This window comes from Bombina bombina, chromosome 1, assembly GCF_027579735.1.
Source record: "Bombina bombina isolate aBomBom1 chromosome 1, aBomBom1.pri, whole genome shotgun sequence".
NCBI classification, from domain to species: domain Eukaryota; kingdom Metazoa; phylum Chordata; class Amphibia; order Anura; family Bombinatoridae; genus Bombina; species Bombina bombina.
The window spans coordinates 1,508,021,969-1,508,028,831 of NC_069499.1; the positions used below are offsets into that span (position 1 = coordinate 1,508,021,969).

The 6,863-nt window shown below is 36.7% G+C and overlaps 1 non-coding gene across 1 annotated transcript; it reads right to left on the bottom strand.

Annotated features, from left to right (window-relative positions):
- Positions 1-1,776: 1,776 nt before the first annotated feature.
- TRNAR-CCG (transfer RNA arginine (anticodon CCG)) lies at positions 1,777-1,849 on the bottom strand. The gene has a single exon. It is a non-coding gene; the product is annotated as a tRNA-Arg (tRNA).
- Between the last annotated feature and the right edge of the window lie 5,014 nt (positions 1,850-6,863).

The following is a 6,863-nucleotide window of genomic DNA, read 5'->3' on the forward strand; positions in this document are numbered from 1 at the left end:
TTCTGTGGATGTCTCTGTGAGTGTGTGTATGTATGTATGTCTATGTTTTCTGTGGATGTCTCTGTGAGGGTGTGTGTATTCTGTGGATGTCTCAGTGAGGGTGTGCGTATGTACAGTATGTATTTCTGTGTTTTATGTGGTTGTCTCTCTGTGTGTGTATGTCTGTGTATTTTCTGTGGGTGTCTCTGTCTGTGTTTCCTTGGGTGTATGTGCAAGTTTTAGTTTGTGTGTGTATGTGTGTGTGTGTGTCCATTGTCTGTTCCTTTTTAGGACATTTTACCTTACTACTGATTATTCACATCTTTCTACAGACTTTGAGACTAATGAGACCTTTCTGGAAGTCACCTAATCCACCATTTAACCTTTAAATTATTGTTTAGACAGTTCAGGGCCCTTCTTTTCAGCCACTGCATGATGTTGTCATTTAGTTGGCATCTTCCTTTACAAAAAGATAACCAGAACTCCATATTTTGTTTTCTAAATCTCCTTTTTTCACAAAACTGTAGTCTACCTCATTACTTGTCAGGTCAATGTAAACAAGTGCTGAGTGTGTTTCTTTGCATGTCTGCTAGTGTGTCTATATGTGAATCCTTATGTGTGAGTGTGTGTGAGTGTTTCAGTGTATGAGTGTGTCTGTATGTTACTACCTTTACAACATTTCCAAGTTTAAATAAACACTTAAGAATAAAGTGCATATACGTTTTAGTCACTTGGTCAAAAATTGTACATGTCAAATGGGGGGGGCCTGATCAATGGTTAAGTCAGGGGCCCCAAAATTTCTAGTGGCGGCCCTGACTCTTACAACTACTGTATAACATGTAATATTATGATAAATCTTATTAAACACACCTGTACAGTATTTTGAAATCAGGTATTTTATACCAAATGCAGTTCTATTGACTGGTAAACTTTTGGAAAACAATCAGTAAAATTGTGCATGCGCAAAAAGAGTGATGAACCTACTTTTGTAAACTGTTTTTATTGTTTGCTGGAGCCTTGTAAATTCCAAATTAACAACATAGTATATTGTTTTTCGTGTGTTTGCTTTTTGTGTGTAAAGAACTACTTCTAGAGGATTTGCTAGGAAACACGTCAATGGAATTACAATTACCTAGTAACCTAAAAGAATGTTTGTTTTTTTTCGTTTTTTTTGTGTTTCAGTATTTTTTTTTGTATGTCTAAACTCAAACCACATTGATATTAGAAGAAACGATATGGTTTTCCAATAGAAAATGCTCTGGTTTATACTGACTCCTACTGGCGAAACTGAGCAAGTGAGAAACCTAATGCGAATAAAACAAAATAATAGAAAAATAAAAAAAATACATGATTAGAAATTACAAAATAGAGGTGAATTGTCAGAAACCAACTCCTGCCTTTAAATAAAATCCATGTACAACATATTTCGATCCAAAATGCTTTAAAAAGCCTACACTACTACTACTACTACTAATAATTAATAAATACAATGTTTATTAAAATCAGGTGAGATGACTTTTACTAATTTTAAAATAATATATATTCCAAATTTCGGTTTAAGTGGTTTATAAATGAAGTTACAATAGGAAGATGTGCTCTTCACATATAAAGGCGATTACTATAATGATGCAAGTTAATTTAGCATTAACCAAATATTATTACGGTTCACAGAAATTCCTCTTGTATTAAGGTAGGTTCACTGAAATTCACTTATAACGTTGAGAGATTTAGAAATATATCATTTTATGTATTTACTTAGGAACATTTATTGGGTGGCACAAAACATGTACTATTCTGCGACCCAGATGGGACTCGAACCCACAATCCCCAGCTCCGGAGGCTGATGCCTTATCCATTAGGCCACTGGGTCACTGCATGCCTGCCAGCCTTACATACGTTTCTTACGTACGAAGAAGGCGCATGTATATTCTTGGCTCCTCCTATATTGTTATTCAACAAATATCCAATCACAGGAGAATTTTTAGTGCATGGTGTAGCAAGCGAAAGAGAGGCTTGGAACGCATAAAGAGGTGGGACACGTGATTTAGCTTACGCTACATGTTTTGCAACACGTCGAAAGGAAAATGGATGCGTTTTTTGTAGTTTCTTTATATTTCTGCATATATTACAAAGTATACAATTACGTAGTACTTTAAATTGGTATGAAAATGGAACTTACTAAGCACAAATACAGCTACAAAGTTTAGATTTTTGCTTCTTTTTGAACTTTTTCATTTTAAAAGTATTAGTGTATGGTACTAGTTCACAAATTAAATAGTAGTAAAATGTGAAAATAAAAAAGGTCCCAAATATTGATCTGACAATAAAAAAAACAGGCTTGATTTTTATTCGTGTTGACATTTAACAGTTTAAACTTTACATGTTTTGTATATTGTATATCGGTAACTTTTCTATTTGAGGAGAAGTTTCCTCAGAAACAATATGAGCCTTTAGAAGCATTACAATCTCACTCAAATACTACAGACACTAGTTTTATAGGGTTCCTTGGACCCAACCGATATGAAAAAACAGTAGCTTCAATACGACAAGGAAGTTGGTTTCTTATTCAAGCTGTTTCTTATTCGTGAAATTCTGTTTCTTATTCATGGAAGTTGGTTTCTTATTCAATTTTTTTGTCAGACTGCTTTAAATTAACTTTAAAATAAAAAAAATAGGTTTTATTAAAATAATAATATGATTCATATAATGTAGTTACACAGAGGTGGAATCTCTTTATATAACAATTAGATATACAAACTTGAAAAAAGGGCGTTGGCACCACTACAAATATTACTATTTTTAATAAGTAACAGATATTTTCAAAGGGTTAATAACCATTGGGCCACTGATTTCACTATGCATATATACACGGTAGATCCCCCTCCATGCCATGCAATTGTGTTTAGCCTGGCCCAATGGTGTTTTTGGCACAGAAATTGATGCCAACCCTGGCATAGGTGACATAATTCTCATTTTTGAATAAGTAACAGATACTTTCAAAGGGTTAATAACCATTGGGCCACTGATTTCACTATGAATATCTACAGGGTAGATCCCCCTCCATGCCATGCAATTGTTTTTAGCCTGGCCCAATGGTGTTTTTGGCACAGAAATTGATGCCAACCCTGGCATAGGTGACATAATTCTCATTTTTGAATAAGTAACAGATACTTTCAAATGGTTAATAACCATTGGGCCACTGATTTCACTATGAATATATACAGGGCAGATCCCCCTCCATGCCATGCAATTGTTTTTAGCCTGGCCCAATGGTGTTTTTGGCACATAAATTGATGCCAACCCTGGCATAGGTGACATAATTCTCATTTTTGAATAAGTAACAGATACTTTCAAAGGGTTAATAACCATTGGGCCACTGATTTCACTATGAATATATACAGGACAGATTCCCCTCCATGCCATGCAATTGTTTTTAGCCTGGCCCAATGGTGTTTTTGGCACAGAAATTGATGCCAACCCTGGCATAGGTGACATAATTCTCATTTTTGAATAAGTAACACATACTTTCAAAGGGTTAATAACCATTGGGCCACTGATTTCACTATGAATATCTACAAGGTAGATCCCCCTCCATGCCATGCAATTGTTTTTAGCCTGGCCCAATGGTGTTTTTGGCACATAAATTGATGCCAACCCTAGCATAGGTGACATAATTCTCATTTTTGAATAAGTAACAGATACTTTCAAAGGGTTAATAACCATTGGGCCACTGATTTCACTATGAATATATACAGGGCAGATTCCCCTCCATGCCATGCAATTGTTTTTAGCCTGGCCCAATGGTGTTTTTGGCACAGAAATTGATGCCAACCCTGGCATAGGTGACATAATTCTCATTTTTGAATAAGTAACAGATACTTTCAAAGGGTTAATAATTATTGGGCCACTGATTTCACTATGAATATCTACAGGGTAGATCCCCATCCATGCCATGCAATTGTTTTTAGCCTGGCCCAATGGTGTTTTTGGCACATAAATTGATGCCAACCCTGGCATAGGTGACATAATTCTCATTTTTGAATAAGTAACAGATACTTTCAAAGGGTTAATAACCATTGGGCCACTGATTTCACTATGAATATATACAGGGCAGATTTCCCTCCATGCCATGCAATTGTTTTTAGCCTGGCCCAATGGTGTTTTTGGCACATAAATTGATGCCAACCCTGGCATAGGTGACATAAATCTCATTTCTGAATAAGTAACATATATTTTCAAAGGGTTAATAACCATTGGGCCACTGATTTCACTATGAATATCTACAGGGTAGATGCCCCTCCATGCCATGCAATTGTTTTTAGCCTGGCCCAATGGTGTTTTTGGCACAGATATTGATGCCAACCCTGGCATAGGTGACATAATTCTCATTTTTGAATAAGTAACAGATATTTTCAAAGGGTTAATAACCATTGGGCCACTGATTTCACTATGAATTTATACAGGGTAGATCCCCTTCCATGACATGCAATTGTTTTTAGCCTGGCCCAATTGTGTTTCGGGCACAGAAATTGATGCCAACACTGGCATAGGTGCTCTAAGTCTCATTTTTGAATAAGTAACATATATTTTCAAAGGGTTAATAACCATTGGGCCACTGATTTCACTATGAATATATACAAGGTAGATCTCCCTCCATGCCATGCAATTGTTTTTAGCCTGGCCCAATGGTGTTTTTGGAACAGAAATTGATGCTAACCCTGGCATAGATAACATAATTCTCAATTTTTAAAAAGTAACATATATTTTCAAAGGGTTAATAACCATTGGGCCACTGATTTCACTATGAATATCTACAGGGTAGATCCACCTCCATGCCATGCAATTGTTTTTAGCCTGACTCAATGGTGTTTTTGGCACAGAAATTGATGCCATCCCTGGCATAGATAACATAATTCTCATTTTTGAATAAGTAACAGATACTTTCAAAGGGTTAATAACCATTGGGCCACTGATTTCACTATGAATATCTACAGGGTAGATCCCCCTCCATGCCATGCAATTGTTTTTAGCCTGGCCCAATGGTGTTTTTGGCACATAAATTGATGCCAACCCTGGCATAGGTGACATAATTCTCATTTTTGAATAAGTAACAGATACTTTCAAAGGGTTAATAACCATTGGGCCACTGATTTAACTATGAATATCTACAGGGTAGATCCCCCTCCATGCCATGCAATTGTTTTTAGCCTGGCCCAATGGTGTTTTTGGCACATAAATTGATGCCAACCCTGGCATAGGTGACATAATTCTCATTTTTTAATAAGTAACAGATATTTTCAAAGGGTTAATAACTATTGGGCCACTGATTTCACTATGAAGATCTACAGGGCAGATCCCCTTCCATGACATGCAATTGTTTTTAGCCTGGCCCAATTGTGTTTCGGGCACAGAAATTGATGCCAACCCTGGCATAGGTGACATATTTCTCGTTTTGAATAAGTAACATATATTTTCAAAGGGTTAATAACCATTGGGCCACTGATTTCACTATGAATATCTACAGGGTAGATGCCCCTCCATGCCATGCAATTGTTTTTATCCCGGCCCAATTGTGTTTTTGGCAAATAAATTTATGCCAACCCTGGCATAGGTGACATAATTCTCATTTTTGAATAAGTAATAGATATTTTCAAAGGGTTAATAACCATTGGGCCACTGATTTCACTATGAATTTATACAGGGTAGATCCCCCTCCATGCCATGCAATTGTTTTTAGCCTGGCCCAATGGTGTTTTTGGCACATAAATTGATGCCAACCCTGGCATAGGTGACATAATTCTCATTTTTTAATAAGTAACAGATATTTTCAAAGGGTTAATAACTATTGGGCCACTGATTTCACTATGAAGATCTACAGGGCAGATCCCCTTCCATGACATGCAATTGTTTTTAGCCTGGCCCAATTGTGTTTCGGGCACAGAAATTGATGCCAACCCTGGCATAGGTGACATATTTCTCGTTTTGAATAAGTAACATATATTTTCAAAGGGTTAATAACCATTGGGCCACTGATTTCACTATGAATATCTACAGGGTAGATCCCCCTCCATGCCATGCAATTGTTTTTAGCCTGGCCCAATGGTGTTTTTGGCACAGAAATTGATGCCAACCCTGGCATAGATAACATAATTCTTATTTTTGAATAAGTAACAGATACTTTCAAAGGGTTAATAACCATTGGGCCACTGATTTCACTATGAATATCTACAAGATAGATCCCCCTCCATGCCATGCAATTGTTTTTAGCCTGGCCCAATGGTGTTTTTGGCACATAAATTGATGCCAACCCTGGCATAGGTGACATAATTCTCATTTTTGAATAAGTAACAGATACTTTCAAAGGGTTAATAACCATTGGGCCACTGATTTCACTATGAATATATACAGGGCAGATTCCCCTCCATGCATGCAATTGTTTTTAGCCTGGCCCAATGGTGTTTTTGGCACAGAAATTGATGCCAACCCTGGCATAGGTGACATAATTCTCATTTTTTAATAAGTAACAGATACTTTCAAAGGGTTAATAACCATTGGGCCACTGATTTCACTATGAATATATACAGGGCAGATTTCCCTCCATGCCATGCAATTGTTTTTAGCCTGGCCCAATGGTGTTTTTGGCACAGAAATTGACGCTAACCCTGGCATAGGTGACATAAATCTCATTTCTGAATAAGTAACATATATTTTCAAAGGGTTAATAAACATTGGGCCACTGATTTCACTATGAATATCTACAGGGTAGATGCCCCTCCATGCCATGCAATTGTTTTTAGCCTGGCCCAATGGTGTTTTTGGCACAGATATTGATGCCAACCCTGGCATAGGTGACATAATTCTCATTTTTGAATAAGTAACAGATA